At 46.1% G+C, this 18,095-nt stretch overlaps 1 long non-coding RNA gene across 4 annotated transcripts; it reads left to right on the plus strand.

The window, feature by feature from the left end:
- Nucleotides 1-10,010: 10,010 nt before the first annotated feature.
- On the plus strand, nt 10,011-17,160 carry LOC121167093. Of its 4 annotated transcripts, none has more exons than XR_005885540.1 (4): nt 10,011-10,599; nt 12,398-12,563; nt 13,332-13,462; nt 16,955-17,054. It is a non-coding gene; the product is annotated as an uncharacterized LOC121167093 (long non-coding RNA). The 4 variants fall into 4 exon arrangements; XR_005885538.1 differs by having other exon boundaries at nt 10,013-10,590; XR_005885541.1 differs by lacking the exon at nt 12,398-12,563 and adding an exon at nt 17,119-17,160 and having other exon boundaries at nt 10,083-10,590; nt 16,955-17,077.
- The last annotated feature ends 935 nt before the right edge of the window (nt 17,161-18,095 follow it).

Raw genomic sequence — 18,095 nt, forward strand, 5'->3', positions numbered from 1 at the left:
CGCTCAACACTGGCCACCTGCCTCAGGGGAGCCAGCTTGTCACAGGTTCTGATCCAGTGTTGTCAACTAGGAGAGGAGAGGAAAGACAGCCAGTGGAGGAGACACATCCCCGCAAGGAGCTCATCTGTAAGGGACCGAAGTTGGACACTTTGGTATCAGGCTCGAGCTTTAGTAAGGATGCCACCTGCATACCGGGAAAAGTCTCTCAGGAAATTCCAGCTGGCTGACAATGGGGCTGAGCTGCAGTCAGTGACCGGAGAAGACCCTTCAGTGCTGGACGACGAACCCTGTGAATTATCCCTGGGATGGACTTTGAGACCATACAGGCCTGCCAAAATCTGCATCAGCTCCTGGAGCAAGCCTTGTCAGGCCATTCTCCCTGGACCACCATCCCACTGCCCCGTGCTGCCATGGACTGCAAGTGTTGGTGATCAGGATAGCACTTGACAACTGGAAAGCAAGACACCTCAGTGAGAACAGAATCTTGCCATTTGCCTGGGACGCTGTAATTTGTCCCTTAACACATGGTCAGCACAATCACACTTTGCAGTGGGCAGTACAGAACCAACCCGGACTTCCTAATTAGAGTCCCCCAGTGAGGAAGGCCTTCCACAGGATGCCTGGTGGGCACCCAACAGAGAACTCCTGCCCAGCCCAGCGGATCGACATAATGAAGAGTCAGGGAACTCTCTCTCTGTCTCTCTATTAGAAAGTCAGACATACAGAGAGGAGGAGAGACAGAGAGGAAGATCTTCCTTACGATGGTTCAGTCCCCAAGCAGCCACAATGGCCAGTGCTGTGTCTACAGAAGCCAGGAGCCTAGAACTTCCTCCAGGTCTCCTACACGGCTGCAGGGTCCCAAGGCTTTGGTCCATCCTAGATTGCTTTCCTAGGCCACAAGCAGGAAGCTGAAAGGGAAGTGGAGCTGCCAGGATTAGAACCAAAGACTATATGGGATCCAGGCGAGTTCAAGGCGAGGAATTCAGCCACGAGGCCACAGTGCTGGGCCCGAGTCAAGGAACTCTTTACAACCCAAGACAATCCTGAATTCCCACTGTGTCTGCCTCTCCTTCCAGGAGACACCCCACATCCTGCATCCCTCCTGGGAGGGATTTTCCCCTTCTCTCCTCTTTTCATGTTCACTTGTTTGTTTTGCAAATAATTCCTGTAATCTGTAATGGATTCCCAGCTTTAAAAAAATTTTTTTTGTTAATTTCTATATTAAGCTGATTAAAGAGCCCACCAGGCTTTGCTGGTAACAGACTTGCTCCCTGCCTGTATTCGAAGGTCTTGTAGTTGAGTTTCTTTCTACTTACCCATTTGGCAGGTATAACAGGATTTTTCTCCAGTCACTTGGAATCCTGCTGCGCTCACAGTCTGGTCCACTTGAATGGGTGTGATGGCTTGGGCAGCACAGCTCTCGAAGGTAACTCCTCTGTTTCCAGTACCATTGGATGTGTGACTGAAGGGGCAGCAGCTGCATTGTCCGCTGAGCATTTCCAGGCGTGAGTAGGTGGCAGCCTTTTCAAAGAGGTTAGTCATGGGACACCAAGAGCAGGGCCACCCAGCTTGTGACAATATCAGAGCTTCTAACATATAAATCAATCAATAAAAAAGACTGTAATTTTCATATTAATATCATACAAAATTAAAATAGCTCAGAGCTGTCTGGAAGAAGGCTCTGGAATAAAACCCAGAGTCTTCTGAAAACGTGTTCAGCGACATCAGAAACATTGAAGCGCTACAGAGAAACCTTGTGCTGGCATTGCATACTAACTACCACATACCGGGCGTCCCTCTGCCTGAAAACATACGTGTTCTTTTTAGGTTTTCTTGAACTAGTTTTTCTGTCTTTACTCATGTACTTATGTTGTTAAGGCTTATAACATCACATATTTATTTCAAAATAAAGTAAGCATTAATGTATATCTAAATTACACATAATTTGTGTTTATCGCTTTTCTTGGTTCCCTGTGATGAAGCACCTCAGATCCATGAATGGAAAGCCTTGGAAATAGAAGTACATTTCCATGTTGCATCGATAAGCATGAATGTTAACAAGGTTACTTCTGTCTTTCTATATTGAATTCAATAGGTTGAGGAAGTTACATATATGCATGCAAAGGCATACTTATCTAATTGGACTATGTTTGCAGATGACATCCAAGTGCCCAGCTAACAGGAGCAACCTCAATGTTTTCTGAAAATCTTCGTGAGCCTTTGAGTGACCTTTGGCCTCTAGCCTGGCCCATCTTCTTGCCTTATGCATTCACATGCAATATGCCAAAGTTCCTCCAGTGCACACACCTGAACTGTGTGCTGCGTGCTCGGGCTCTCCTTGCTACCTCCTTCATTCATCTCACTGAGCATGTGCCCAGGGCTCTCAGTCTCATATCTGAATTGTCTCCTTGTTGCACCCTTCAGCCATCTACAATGAGTGTGTACGTGGGGCACTCAGTCAGCCGTTGGACCCTGCACCCATGTGGGAGACCTGAAAGAGGCTCTGGGCTCCTGGCTTCAGATTGCAGCCACTTGGGAAGTGAATCATTGGACGGAAGATATTCCTCTCTGTGTCTCTTCCTCTCTAAGTATCTGACTTTCTAATAATAATAATAATAAATCTCTTTTTAAAAAGCTGCACTGACAAGAGTCTCTTCCTGGAGGGATTCCGAGGAAAACAAGGCCAGCTCTCACTGGGAGGGAAACCCCTTGGCTGGGCTCTCTGGCCTGATGTGGTCTGTCAGCTCTCACAGCTCCAGGAAGTAGCTAAATGTCCCCTGGCTGTTTCTCCGCAAAAAGTTTCCCCAAGAGGCAAAGCAGAACCGCTGACCTCTGCTGATGACTGCAGCATGCTTGTCTGCTTTATTGTTTCCAGGGGCCTGTATTGATGTACAGAGCAATGTGCACTCATTGACATGCTTTGGTTTGGGGAGTTAAGATGATTAGCATTGATGTTATTTATTCAGTGCATAGCTGCATTTGGGACCCTGCACATGATACATTTTGCTGAGGGCTTCTTATTTGGTGTAGTGAAACACTGCACACCCACTGATGGAGAAACATGGGTATATGAGTAAATGTAGACTTTCATGCAAATATCTGTGAATATTAATGCTTACTGAAACATTTTCATTTTTTAAAGACTTATTTTATTTTTACTGGAAAGTCAAATATACAGAGAGGAGGAGAAGTGGAGGGATGGATCTTCTGTCCGTTGATTCACTCCCCAAGCAGCTGACAAACTGAAGCCAGGAGCCAGGAGCTTCTTCCAGGTCTCCCACACGGGTGCAGGGTCCCAAGACTTTGAGCTGTCCTCAACTACTTTCCCAGGCCACAGTCAGGGAGCTGGATAGGGAGTGTGGTTGCTGGGATTAGGATTTATTCCGATGTCAGATCCCAGTGCAAGGAGAGGACTCTAGCAGCTAGGCTATCATGCCAGAACCAAAATATTCCTTTTTAAAGCACTATATTTGTCATGTTTTTTTAGATTTATTATTATAAATTTTTATTGGAAAATCAAATTTACAGTGAAAAAGAGAGATAGAGAGAAAGATCTTCCATCAACTGGTTCACTCCTTTAGAGGCCACAATGGCAGGAGCTGAGCCAATCTGAAGCCAGGAGCCAGAAGCTTCTTCCAGGTTTTCTGCATTGGTGCAGGGTGCCATTGCTTTGGGCCATTCTCCGCCTGCTTTCATGGGCCACAAGCAGGGAGCTGAGTGGAAGGTCTAGTGGCCAGGGCATGAACTGGTGCCCATATGGGATCCCAGTGCATGAAAGATGAGGATTAAGTCACTGGGTCATTGCCCCGGACCCTTAAACACTATCTCAGTTATATACATTTATAAATGTGCACAGACGTTTATAATAAGATGCATTTACATAGTATATAAATATATGATATGCAATGCATACATACTTCGGTGTGCATCTCCATTTATTTGCACCTGCTAACTGTGAGAATATATTTATGTGGCGTGGTCCTTGTTCAGAGAGGTGCCCTACAGATCTCTGTGAAGCTTTAAAGCCTTAGTTTTCTGTAACCCTCCCGACACTGAGGGCACAAGGCAAACCTGTGTCTGATGGCTGTGCCTGACCCTGTGTGCATGTGATCCTAAATGCGTAACGTTCTGAAAATTACAAGACTGCTGTTCAAGCGAGTGTTACCTCAAAGATGCCCACTGTTACTGTATGTTCAGAATGCGTAGTTCTCTCAGGTTTGGAATCATCTCAGATGGCGTTTCTTTGGAGATCCCTCCAACTGAACTGCTGATCTCAGAACCCCAACCATGAAGAGAATATGTTCGGCCAGTGGCTTCTGAAAAGGTTTCATCTTTATTAGAACAGCGAGATCAGACCTGTTCAGTTATCAAAACTGCTTGAGCAGGACCCTTGGAGCGCGCCTCACATCGGGGACCTGGGATGGTTCGGAAGCTGGGTGGGGCTTTTCCCTTTGTTTCTGCCCTGACCCCAGACACAGGGGGAAAATATATTAGTGTCAAAATAGTACTACTCACTTTCCTGTAGCCCTTGATCCTTTGTACCCAATCAAATACATAAAATTAAAAAATCAATTAAAACAAGAATGTGTAGTTTTTAATACTTGAGGGTTTTTTTTAATGTACTTGGGTCCTAAGAAACTTGCGCTCTCTTCAGCAGCACATACGTTAAAATGACAAGAACTCTGTCTACAAGAATCCTACCTGGAAGACAGCTCTGCGTACATGAGCAGAGCATCTTGATCTATGTCTCTCTGGGAATGTTGCAGATTTTCTAAGCTCAGCACACACGGAGCTGAGCACACGCTGTCAGGAAGAGTGCGACCTGAAGATGTCCTTTTCTTGCAGGTGTGTCATGGAACGGATCAGGAGGGCACGTGACACCGTGTTCATCCTGCTTCCTCCCCGTGGCCTGTAGCAGCGTCCTTGCCTAATGAGCACAGCACTAACACATCATGTTTCCCAAGCCGCATGAACTCTGCTGGAAGAGCAGGCGCATGCGCTAGCTGTAGCTAGTTCATGGTCAGTGTGTTGTTAGTGAGGTACTCAAGAAACTCAGCAACACCAAAGCAGCAATCCAGTTACGACATGGGCTAAAGGGCCCGTGGTCGCCTTTTAGATGAAGTCCTCATCTTGGATGTGTCAGAATCCCATATGGCTCCAGTTTGTATCCCAGTGGCCCCACTTTCCTTCCAGCTCCCTGCCTGTAGCTTGGGAAAGCAACCTAGGATGGTTCAAAGCCCTGGATTCTGCGCCCACATGGGAGACCTAGAAGAAGCTCCAGGCTCTGGGCTTTAGATCAGCTCAGCTCCAGCCATTTTGGCCACTTTGGAAATGAAGAAGCAGACAGAAGATCTTCTCCATCTTTCCTGCTCTTCGTATATCTGACATTCCATAAAAACAAATACATCTTAAAAGCAAATGAAGACTACATAAAGAAAATATTGGGGCTGGCACTGTGGTTTAGTTGGATAACCGCAGTGCTGGAACCCTTGACACAGGATTGAGATATGGTTGTTCCACTTACAATTCAACTCACTGCTAATGATCCTGGGAAAGCAGTGGAGGATGGTGCCCCCATGTGGTAGAACTGTAAGAAGCTTCTGTCTCCCAGCTCCAGTTGAGCACAACTCTGGCTCTTAGTTTAAAATCTGTCTTCCAAATCAAGCTGAAACTATCTCAAAAAGTAAGGAAAGGAGGAGAGAAAGTGGAAACGAGGTGGGAACGAAGGGTATGGTGTTAAGTATCCTTAAATTCTTAGAGCAGTACACGTGATGGGGTTGCTGTGGTGGAACAGTGGTTAAAGCCATCACCTGTGACACCAGCATCCTACATGGGCCAAATTGTCAGCTGCTCTAGTTTAGATCTAGCTCCCTGCTCAGGGCATGGGAAAGGCAGCAGAAGATGGTGCAAGCGCTTGGTCATATTGCAGCCATCTGGAGAGTGAATCAGCAGAGGGGAGCTCTCTCTGCCTCTCTCCCTTTTTCTCTCTCACTCTCTCCTGTCTCTGTGACTCCTGCTGTATTCCAAGATGCTCTGGAAGGGAATTGAGTCAAAATGGGGCACCCTAGACTTGAACCTAGGTACATAAGGGATGCCAGTGTGATAAGCAGCAAGTTGCCCATCCAATCACCATGCCAGCATCTCACATGTGCATCTTGAAAAGATTAAAAAGCGTAAGGTCACAGTCTGGAAAATGTTTCTCTGAAACATGTGCTCTTTTTGCTCAAACAAAACATCTGCCAGAAACTCTTCAGACAGTGCTTCTGTATGCTAAAATCTGTTGCACTCTGAAGACTGCAGTTACACAGCAAAAAATGTTCTCCTGCTCAGAGAAGTAAGCGTTCTACAGTGTAAGAACTTTCACAAAGCTACACTTTATCAACTCCTTGCCTCCCTAAAGAGCTGTACGAGCATCATGCTTTATGTAGTCTTCATGATTGTACAGCTCTCTAGGGAGGTAAGGAGTTGATTTAATACGTAGGAGGCCATTGTGTTAAAGCCAAAAGTACTTGGGGCCAATGTCATAGTAAAGTGAGATAAGATGAATTCCAGATATGGAAGGAGGCAAAGAAATCATGAAAGACACACAATTCTTACCAAGTTCTTCCTTTCTTGTGGAATAGAAGAATTAATAATATTAAAATGTCTGTACTATCTAAAGCAATCTAGTTCCAATGCAGCTTTAGCCAGATTATCAATGGCATGCATCACCAGAAACAGGAGCATGAATTAGAATGAACGTGGGTCCTTGGAGCTCCATCGAGGTGCCTGACTCACCCCCTGGCAGCAGACTGAAGGCTTTGTGCACTTGGCTGGTTCACGGCATGATATGCTTAGGAACTGTGCGCTTGTGGACATGATGCTGCACAGGAATCTTATATATGGTATAACCCTGCCTGGCCATGTATCCCAGTCTGCAGCCCAGTGGCGCATGGCACTCTGTACCACACAGCCAGCTAAAGGTGCTGCCCACCGTGGACTCTAAAGAGAAAGAGAATCACATCTGACTGTTCCTTCTCCATCACTCCTGGTTGCACTCATAGGCACCCAGCCTGGCTTACCTGATGGCTGCCGGCAGACAGGGGTGCAAGGCTCCACTCATCCAGGGATGGCAGAGTCTATGTTTGGGCTATTGTGAGCAACAGTGCTGCCATAAACCTGGTGCTGGGGCTGGAACTGAGGTGCGCCAGGTTGAGCTACTCTGCAGGGCCAACATCCCAGGTAAGCACTGGGTCAGGTCCCAGAGACCTCACTTCCAGTTCAGTCCCCTGCTACTTTACCTGGGAAGATAATACAGGGTGACGTGCATCCTGTACCCCTGCTACCACGTAGGAGACACAGAAGCAGCTCCTGGCTTAGCCCAGCCCCAGCCATTGCAGCCTGCTGGGCTGTGCACCACTGGATCAAAGACCTCTCTGTCTCTCTCTTTCTCTCTCTGTAACCATGCCTATGGAATAAATGAATTATGTTTAATGTACTACTTAGATCATACGACACTTGTATCCCTAGCCATTAAGGAAGTCTCCACACTATTTCCCATAGTTTCCACACTCACGGACAACAAGCCAATGGTGTGTTGAAGTTGCCCTTCACCACATCCTTGCTGGTGTGTGTTGCTCTTTTGAGGGTAAGAGCTATTTAGATTGTGTTGAAGTGATATATCTTCATCATTTTTTAAAAAAAGATTAATTTTTTATTTGAAAAGCAGAGTGAGAGAGAGAATATCTTTCAGCTACTGGTCCCCTCCCCAAAAGATCACAACAGCCAAAGATTAGCTGATCCAAAGCCAGCGATGAAGAACTTGGGGTCTCCCTAGTGGGTGCAGGGACCCAAGCACTTGAACCATCTTCTGGTGCTTCCCAAGCTATTGGTAGAAAGCTGGATTGGAAGGGAGCTGTCAGGTCCTTGAACCAGCACCCATACTGGCTTAGCCTATTGTGCACAGTGTCTCTTTGGGGTTGCAAAATGCATTTTCATAGCTAGTTATGTTAAGCATTTTTCCCTTACTTTTGTTCTCTATTTCCATTTGTAATATTGAGAATTGTCTATTCAGTTTCTTGTTCCATTTCTTTATTAAATGCTTCTCTTGTTGTAGATGTGAATATATTGTTGAGTAAGGAGCATGCAAGAATCTTCTCCCATTCTGTCATGTGTCTAATCACTCTTTTGATGTTTCCATGGCTATGCATACATTTCTGATTTATATTAAATTTAACTATCCTACTTTTGCTTTTGTTGCCTGATCTTTGGAGTCTCATTAAAAAACAACCACCCTCATTGATGTTTTCAAGTATCTCCCCTACATTTTCTTGTAACAATTTCATAGTGTCAGGACATGAATTTAGGTCTTGGACCCAGCTTGAGATCATTTTTATGAGGTATGAATCTAATTTTATTTTATATATTGACATATATTTTTGCCAGTAACATTTATTGATGACTTGTGTTTCTCCAAAGCGTGCTGTTGGTACTTTTCTCAAAAATCATTTATTTTTTGTTATCTTTTCAACATCTTTATTCTAATTGATACTTGTAAAATTTTGTTTTAGGACACAGTTTAATAAGCACTTGGATTTCCCATCCCTCTTGCCAAGTTCCCTCCCCGCCCCACTGACACAGCCATTCCCTGAGAAGACGAGCAAAACATGCCCTAGCTATGCTAACACTGAGCATGACCAGGGCACAGTCTCTTAAAAACAAGTGTATGCCTACTTTTACTCCATAGTAGAGATGCATGCGGTCGATTTTCCCTGAGTCCTGGTAGCCTGGCCTCTGCTGCATCCTTCCATTGTAGGGTTTCACGTGTTTGTTTGTTCTCTATGTTGCTGCTGTTGTGTATGCTTAGTGGCTGTCATGTTAGAGCAAACATATGATATCTGACCTTTTCCAGTTGTCTCTTTACCTAAGAAAAATGCTCCCCATTTTGGTCCACTTGCCTTCAAATTGTTGTATTTCATTCTTTCTAATAGGTGAGTAGAATTCCATAGCCTAGATGAAGCACAGTTTGTTTATTCAATCTTCTGCTAATGGGCATCTAGATTACTTCCACATTTTTGCAATTATTGATTGTGTTGCAATGAACATGTCCTATGGACATCCACAATTGTTAATGTGCCTTATTGTTGATTCACGGTCATAGACTTAAAGGTCTAAGTGGCTCAACTGATACAAAGCTAGGAAACTCTCGATTTGTGGAGAAATGGTGCCTCCTACTGGCCACCAGAGAGAACCACAACAATAAAAATATCAATAGACGATCCATTCTCGGTCATAGAATTTAGCATTTTGGGGTCCAATGTTTTTACATAGCACATGGATTATGGCATGCTAACTTTTGCGTTACCACACATCCGAAAGCACTGTTCTCCATTATGCAACTCAATCCAGTGCCGAGTCACAAATTAATCTTCTGTGTGAGAACATCTTTTTAAAATATTTATTTATATTACAAAGGCAGATATACGAGAGGAGGAGGAGAGAGAGAGAAGGTCTTATGTACAATAATTCACTCCCCAAGTGACTGCAACAGCCAAAGGTAAACCAATCTGAAGCCAGGAACTTCCTCCAGATCTCCCACACGGGTGCGGGATCCCAAGGCTTTGGTCTGCACTGCTTTCCATGGCTACAAGCAGGGAACTGGATGGAAAATTGAGCTGCTGGAATTAGAACCGGCGCCCATGTGGGATCCTGGCGTGTTAAAGGCGAGGACTTGAAGAACAGGCATTTCAGGAGTAATAAAAATTTTACTCCTTAGCAAAATCCAGACTTCGTCAGAATTTGAGTCAACAGGGCCCCTCTGTATATCCGCCTTTCCAATAAAAATGAAATAAATCTTTAAAAATAAAAAAAAGAATTTGAGTCAACACAGAACCGGATTCTCACGTCTCTGCTATCTGGATAAGGACCAGTTCTGACGCACTAGGTCTCTATCCTGATAGCAAGATCATTACTAGGTTCCTAAGGAACCAGAGCTGAGCCTCCTGGGAAATGTAGTCTCCCGATGACGTCATCAGCAAGCGCCTGGGAAGGGTCCTTCCAGGGTCTCCTGTGCTTTCTCGCCATTTCCTCTCTGAATTCCAGGCTCTGTGTCTCTGCTGCGGATCATCCACAGGCTGTGCAGTCGGTTTCACGTCCTGGCGAGCTGGATGAGAGACAGAGAGAAGTCCTGTGGGCTTTGCAGGCCCCGGAGTGGAGTGGTGCTCCCCACGCGGTGAGTGCAGACCCAGCGGTGCATCTCAGCGGGCGCCACCCCATGCAGACGGAACCTGCAGAACAATGGCGCTGCATCCTCTGGCTGGGAAAGGGTGAGGAAGACAGCGCGATGTCAGTGATCACTCTGCCAGAAGACCCGCGGCGCCGGAGACTGGCGTGTGCTCCTGGAACAGAAGGGGAAGGAGCTGCCTGGACGAGCTGGCCGTGTGTGCTGGCTGTGCAGTGACAGGCTCCCGGGGAGGTGCACTGCGAGGTGTGTGAAACCACATGCTGGCTCTGGCGCTGAGAGCCCCAGCTGGAGATGAGCACATCGACAGCACTGCCCGGTTCCCTGAGGACTCTGCGAAGTGCAGTGCAGGTGGAAGCTGTGTCGGTTTAGTAAGTGATGTCCTGTTTTCTGCATGGGGCTGCTGGCTTCCTACTCCTGCTTTGAGTGTCCAGTTCACAGGAGATCCGGGGGCAGTGAATTCTAGGAGGGGGATTGTGGCCCTGGGTGATGGTGTCCTGATGTGTGATGGGAAGTAGCTGCTATGCATTCCTGCTTGCACCTTACTATGCTCTGTGCTGTTCTTTCTTTGGCCACATTCAAGATCTTCTCTTCAAGTTTAGATTACGGTAACTTGGTCATGATTTGTCCTGAACAGGTTTTTTTTTTTTTTTTTTTTTTTGAGATTTTGAGCAAGTTGAAAGTGTAAATGAGGCTTTTCACAAAATGCAGGGAGAGTTTCACGTTGTTTCTAAGCCCATATTTTCTATTCCCTTTTCCTCCATAATCCAGCTGTGCTGGCTTGCATTCTAAATTGTCACGGAAGGTTTTAAGTCTCTTTCCATTTCTCATCTCCCCAGCACAGACTTGAAAATACCTATGATCTCTCAGGATGACATCACTTCCTTTAGCTGTTCTGTATCTGTTCTGAAGCATCTCCGTGGGTTTCCTGTAGCAGCTGGGATTGTGGTGCAGTGTGTTAGGCCCCTGCCTACAATGTTGAAATCCCATGTGAGTATAAGCTCCAGTCCTGCTTGTTCCACTTCTGATCTCTCTCTACTAATGAAAAAGGGACATTGTGGCAGATGGCCCCAGTGCTTAGGTTCTCCTCCATGGGAGAACGTGTTGGAGTCTCCTGGTTTTTGCCTGTCCCTGTTCTCAGCCGTCACGACCCATTCAGGGGTGAACAGTGGAGCGGGGCATCTCTGTCCTTATTTCCTTGTGACGAGTTCTTTACTTTATTGGAGAGGCAGTTACAGGCAGAGAGGGAGAGGCCGAGAGTCTGCCCTGTGCTAGTTCACTCCTTAAATGGCCCCAGAACAAAGGCCACCCAGGGCAAAGCAGGATCCAGGAATGCATGCAGCGGCCCGAGGACTCGGGACATCTTATGTAGCTTTTTCAGGCAAACATCAGGGAGCTGGATGGGAAGTGGAGTAGACTAGCCTAAACACTGGAGACTGTATAAGATCCTTGTGCTTTGGAAGGAGCAGAAGAAGGCACAGGTGCTTGCAGCCACCTGTGTGGGAGACCTGCATGGCTCTCCACGTTCCTGGGGTGGCCCTGGCTGGGCCCTGGCTGGGCCCTGGCTGCTGCACTCCTGGAGAAGAGTGGATCAGCTGACAGGAGATCTGGCTGTCCTGCTCTGTAACTCTGCCTTTCAAAAACTAAAGAAATCCCTTAAAAGTGAAATAGGAAGCCAGGATTCGAATTGGCACTGTGGTCATATGTGACAGCTTGACCTGTTACACCACAACACTAGCCCAAGTGCCTTTTTCAATACACACATGAGTTAATTTACACCATGATGTCTTCAGCGGCCTCTGTGTGTTTGAGACAGATTATCATCTTTATTATTTTTTTTAATTCTGGCATCCTTTATCCCTTACTATTTTTCTTAAAAAGAATACCTCATTTTTAATATCGACGTTGGGTTGATGTATGCAGCTGAAGAGATTTCTTGGTGTAGAGTTCAGTCCTGAGTTGAGGCATTGTTGTCACTTTCCTTCTGCTTGAGGCTTACCATCTGTCTGGGGCTGTGATGCATTGTTCTGAGAGATAACCCCGCGCAGCAGTGCAGTTTCCTTTTTTATATTTACTCATTTGAAAGATTGTTGTTGTTGTTTACTTTCCTTTTTAATTTACTCACTTGAAAGACACACACATATACACAGATATATTCCACCTGTTGTTTTAGTGCAGGTGCCCACATGGTCAGGTTTGTGCCAGGCTGAAGCCCAGCTTCTAGAGCTCCATCCAGGACCATAGCTGCTTGAGCTGCTGGCTGCCAAGGTGCACATCACCAGGAAGCCAGAATTGAGCCTAGATTGAAGTCCAGGCACTTCCAACATGTGGTGTTGGCACCCAGGTAACACCCTAACTCTTACTGTAAATACCTGCCCCTACGCTTTGATCTAACTGTATTTTCTCCCCAGTATCCAGAGCCCTTCTGTCACCTTTCCCTCAACACACTTAGTTACTTTTAGTAATCATCATTGTAATTTCTGATGAGCTTCTAAAAACGCCTCCTATGCACTAAAGGAACCCTTCAGTATTTGCCTTTTTGTACCTGGCTTAGCGTCCTGGGCAGAGTGATCACCAGATCCATGTCTTTTCCAGCAGATGCTAAGATCTGACTCTTGTAACTGAGTACTATTCCACCGTGTATTTGTAACCTTTTCCTTCATCCATTCACCTGTCGATGGAGACCTGGCTTGCTTCCCTCCCCTGGCTGCTGTGCACGACGCTCAGTGAGTCCAGGAGGACAGGGATCCGGGCTGCTTTCCTCTTTCTCAGTTATGCACAGAGGAGATGGCATTGAAGCTTTTAGAGCAAGCTGACGCTGCTCTCACTGGGTGTGCTTCTTTGTAGCTCTATCGCCATCACATGAGGATTCCCTCCTCCCCACAGCTCCACTAGTGTGTCTGTAATGATTCTGATAACATCTTTCCCAGATAAAGTGAGATGACCAATTTGTTTTTTACCATGTCCCTGGTCACTAGTGATAAGTTTTGCACGTTTGTTGGCACTAATATTTGAAAACATTCTGGTTAGATTCTTTGTTTAGTTCTTAATGGAGTTCTTGTATTAGTAGTTTTTTTCCTAATTCCTATGTGTTCTATGAATTCCTTCACAGGTGAATGGTTTCCAAGCATTGTAAGAGTTCAAGAAAAATCTTGTGAGACTCCAAGGAAGGTGAAATGATTTTTATTTAACATCCAGTTGGGCGCCCAGCTCTTGGAATGAACAGCAAGTGCATTGAACAAAGTAAGCATGAATTGTAAATAGCAAGTATCTATGGGAAAATCAATATATACATGATATAAATACATAATGTGGGTTATTTTCTGATATGGATCAGTTAAAAATTAACAGTGTTTATAGTGCAAAATCCCAGGATTCCAATCCTATCACTTCTATGTAGACAGTACACAGGATGCCTCGAAGGTAACTGTCCTTCCTGGGAATTCTCAAAACCCCGAGACCATTCCTATCTCCTGTTTGCCTCCTGGTGTTTCAGAATCAGGGTTCTTCTCATGACAGGATGCAGGTGTTTCTTAGGAGGTTGCAGAGTTCCACGAATGCATTCACCTTGCCAATTATTCTGTCCTTTCCTCTTTGTTGTGAATTACAAGGCATAAACATATTAACGCTGTAGTGATGTTACGTCATTGCTTGGTATCATTGGGTCTATTCTTGCACACTAAGCAGATATAATGCAAAAAGGCATTATGTAAGTATGATCAAAATAATAATTCCTACTCTCCCGTAAAGTAGCCATTGGTAAAAAGGAACAGAGAACATATGTTCCTCAAAACCAGGTACCTGGAACCTTGTGTAACTTCCCTGAGAATGGATCCAATTTCTCATTCCAGTTTGAACTATTGACCAGAAACATTTTCCTGGCACACAAATGCTGTCTTGTGCTATCCCAAGGTAATGAAGATTGATTCCAACGAACGGGAATACCACAAAAGGGGGTATATTCCCAGTCACACTTTAATGAAAGTCTTTGATTGATAGGTTGTAGTTGATCTTCCAAAAACAACATGGTCAATTCCAAATTGCTGGGCTCTGCATACAAGTGCTTGCTCTGATTGATGTGATGCACAAGCAGGGAGCTGGATGGGAAGTGGAGCTGTCGGGATTAGAACCGGCGCCCATGTGGGATCCCGGCACATTCAAGGCAAGGACTTTAGCCGCTAGGCCACGCCGCCAGGCCCACATATATGGACTCTTAAAACATTTAAAGACTGTGTGGAAAAACAAATTAATGTTAGTGCTAGAATTTAAGCAAGGGTAGAAAGAACACCTAGTACTGGGAGCCAAACCTGATGATCTATTCCTATATAGGAACTGCCTGCTTTTTCTTGGTGGTAAATGGAAAGAAACCACTTTGGTTAGCAACCTGTCCTTGCCAAATCTCACGTGCTTTGAGTGCCGTTACTAATTTCCACAGATGGTTTTGTTTAGGCTGCTGAAGGATTTCAGGAGCTGGAGGAGACCACCCTGCTGCATGCAAGGTGATAGAAGCTGGGCTGCTTAGTCCCATTTGAAGGGAATCACTATGGGCTTCCTGCTGCAGGCTTAGAGTACAGTGACTTGTGCACTTGTCACACTGCTATCCTCAACACATCCTCAATGTATCCAATGACATGACTAAGGCTTTCCCGCACATATGTGAGTATATATATCTATATCTATACCTATATCTATATGTCTTGAATGAGTCTGGTTAAGAATATGACAATAAAATCCAGTGGCTTGGATAGAAACAGCTGCGGTTCCTTGCTGCTGGTTAAGAGCCATCAGCCATGATTGCGGATGTGCATGGAAACAGCGTTCCCCATATCCTATGCAGCTGGGTATGCCATCGAACCTGTCTGATAAGTGTCATTTAATATCATCCCCTCCTCTGCAGGCTTAAGAGGTCCCCTAAGATCATAAGGATCTCACAAGTAAATAATGTAAGTTATACTAGAACTGTGACGTTGACCCAGGTTACTGGTCTGCTAACCAGTGGATGAGGAATGTAAGTCCAACAAATACAATTACTTGCCCGGGAGGAGGTTGTCATGGTAATAGCTAGCATCACCAACAGAAGTGCTTCTGTGTTAAAAGATTGTCCTGTTTTCTTGTTCTAATTTGGCACCAACTTCTCTTACTCCTTTTAGTGGACCCCGGAAAGGCAGCTTAGGAAGTCACTGGTGCAGATAAGGACAAATGTCGCGTTCCAGCAGTGGCGCCATCTAGTGGGGAGCCAACATTCTGCGTTGTCTGTAATGGTAGGAGCAAAACCTCCCCCCAAACCTGACAGTCCCCTTTCCCATTCCTTACTTCCTGGTACTTGTTCCATCATGTGAAGATGGAGTGTGCCAATATTTGTCTATTTTGCAACTTCCATCTTCATATCGATGTAAAGATTTTTTTTTAAAGATTTATTTAGTTTTCTTGAAAAGTCAGATATGCAGAGAGGAGGAGGGACAGAGAGGAAGATCCTCCAATGACTCACTCCCCTAGTGACCACAACGGCCGGTGCTGTGCCGATCTGAAGCCAGGAGAGAGAAACCTCCTCCAGGTCTCCCATGCGGGTGCAGTTTCCCAAGGCTTTGGGCCATCCTTGACTGCTTTCCCAGGCCACAAGCAGGGAGCTGGATGGGAAGCAGGGCCACTAGGATCAGAACTGGCGACCGTATGGGATTCTGGTGCGTGCAAGGCGTGGAGCTTAACCACTATGCTATCTCGCTGGGGCCAATTTATGGATTATAAAGGAAAAATATGTTATCATTAGCTTTTATTTGTGACTACCACTATTTTCCCTTTTTTTTTAATATTTATTTTTATTTTTATTACAAGGCCAGGTATACAGAGAGGAGGAGAGACAGAGAGGAAGATCCTCCGGTGATGATTCACTCCCCAAGTGAGTACAACGGCCAGTGCTGCGCTGATCTGGAGTCAGGAGCCAGGAACCTCCTGCAGGTCTGCTACAGGGAGCAGGGTCCCAAGGCTTTGGGCCAGACTTCCCACCCAGGCCACAAGCAGGGAGCTGGATGGAAAGTGTAGCTGCCGGGATTAGAACCTGTGTTCTCATGGGATCCTGGCGCATTCAAAGTGAGGGCTTTAGCCACTAGGCCACCGCACCTGTCACTGTTGTCTGTCTTAGCTGATCAATATCAATACTAATATCTGTCGAAAAAATTAATAAGTGTAGAATATCATTCGTACATGTGAAATGGCACACTGTTACACACAAAATTAAATTTTCAGAATCTGCAAGGATTGAGAGGTAGATATCGTTTCAGAGACAGCACTACCACAATATCTTTAAACCCAGAGATAATTCAGTGCTTGAGCCAAATGCCAGACATTATGTGATGGAGCAGGACCAATGCAGGCTTCTGTCTCAAAAGATAAACTTCTGTTTAATAAGCATAATCCAGTTCTCATGCTTCGAAACACGTTCACGGGATTTGCATTCATTTTAAAGGCCATCTAGATACAACACTTTGCTCCAAAAGCATTGACTTTAGTAGTGATTCTGTAGGAAGACGAACTTTTGTCATAGAGAATCAGGCCACGGTGCCTAGTTGCGTATGTTGAAGTGTTCCTCTCCCACTGCTGTTGAGTTTTTGTAGATACTGATGTATGAAAATAATCTGACGGTGCCTGAGTCAATGAAGGCAGCCTGTTTTCATGAAATGTCAGTTTTGGGTTGCAGCCATAATAACTTGAATTTCCACATTTTCCTGTGTCTGTCAGGAGGAGTCTGCTCAATGAAATGCCCAGTCCAAAGGCTGTGATGGATGTAGGGACTGCTGCAAGACCAGACTGTGAGCATCACAGACAGTGTGAACAGCTGCAAGGAGCCTGTGACCCGGCAAGGTGTGATGACTGTGGAGCCACCCAGCCTGTGACTGGGCAAGGTGTGATGACTGTGGAGCCACCCAGCCTGCAACCAGAGCATGGTGGGACGACTGTGGAGCCACCCAGCCTGCAACCAGAGCATGGTGGGACGACTGTGGAGCCACCCAGCCTGTGACCGGGCAAGGTGTGATGACTGTGGAGCCACCCAGCCTGTGACCGGGCAAGGTGTGATGACTGTGGAGCCACACAGCCTGCGACCAGAGCACGGTGGGACGACTGTGGAGCCACCAAGCCTGCGATCAGAGCATGGCGGGACGACTGTGGAGCCACCCAGCCTGCAATCAGAGCATGGTGGGACGACTGTGGAGCCACCCAGCCTGTGACGACTGTGGAGCCACCCAGCCTGTGACCGGGCAAGGTGTGATGACTGTGGAGCCACCCAGCCTGTGACCTGGGCAAGGTGTGATGACTGTGGAGCCACCCAGCCTGCGCATGGTGGGACGACTGTGGAGCCACCCAGCCTGCGATCACAGCATGGTGGGACGACTGTGGAGCCACCCGGCCTGCAACCAGAGCATGGTGGGACGACTGTGGAGCCACCCGGCCTGCAACCAGAGCATGGTGGGATGACTGTGGAGCCACCCGGCCTGCAACCAGAGCATGGTGGGACGACTGTGGAGCCACCCAGCCTGCCCATGGGAAGTCTTTGTACACAGGTCAGTGCATGGTGCTTCAGATCTACTATTCCAGATTCATTCTTTAAGTCCCAGTAAGAAATAATCTATTCCAAGCTTTGGCATGCTCATTGATCTAAAAGCATTTATTTTGCATCACTGCAATGTCTTTGAGTCACAAAGGCTCCCATATACATAGCATGCTTTTTGTCTGTTAAGTGTTATTATATCAGATGGTCATAACTGAGAGCTAAAAGTGTGAACGTCTGATTGAGGGTCGCAGTTCTCAAGCGCCCAAGATGCGATCTGAACTAACACATCCTCATTGTGTAGTCCCAAGTTGTTTTGCACCATCACATGCC

This window comes from Ochotona curzoniae, unplaced genomic scaffold, assembly GCF_017591425.1.
Source record: "Ochotona curzoniae isolate NIBS_2020 unplaced genomic scaffold, NIBS_Ocur_1.0 patch321, whole genome shotgun sequence".
In the NCBI taxonomy this organism is placed as follows: Eukaryota; Metazoa; Chordata; class Mammalia; order Lagomorpha; family Ochotonidae; genus Ochotona; species Ochotona curzoniae.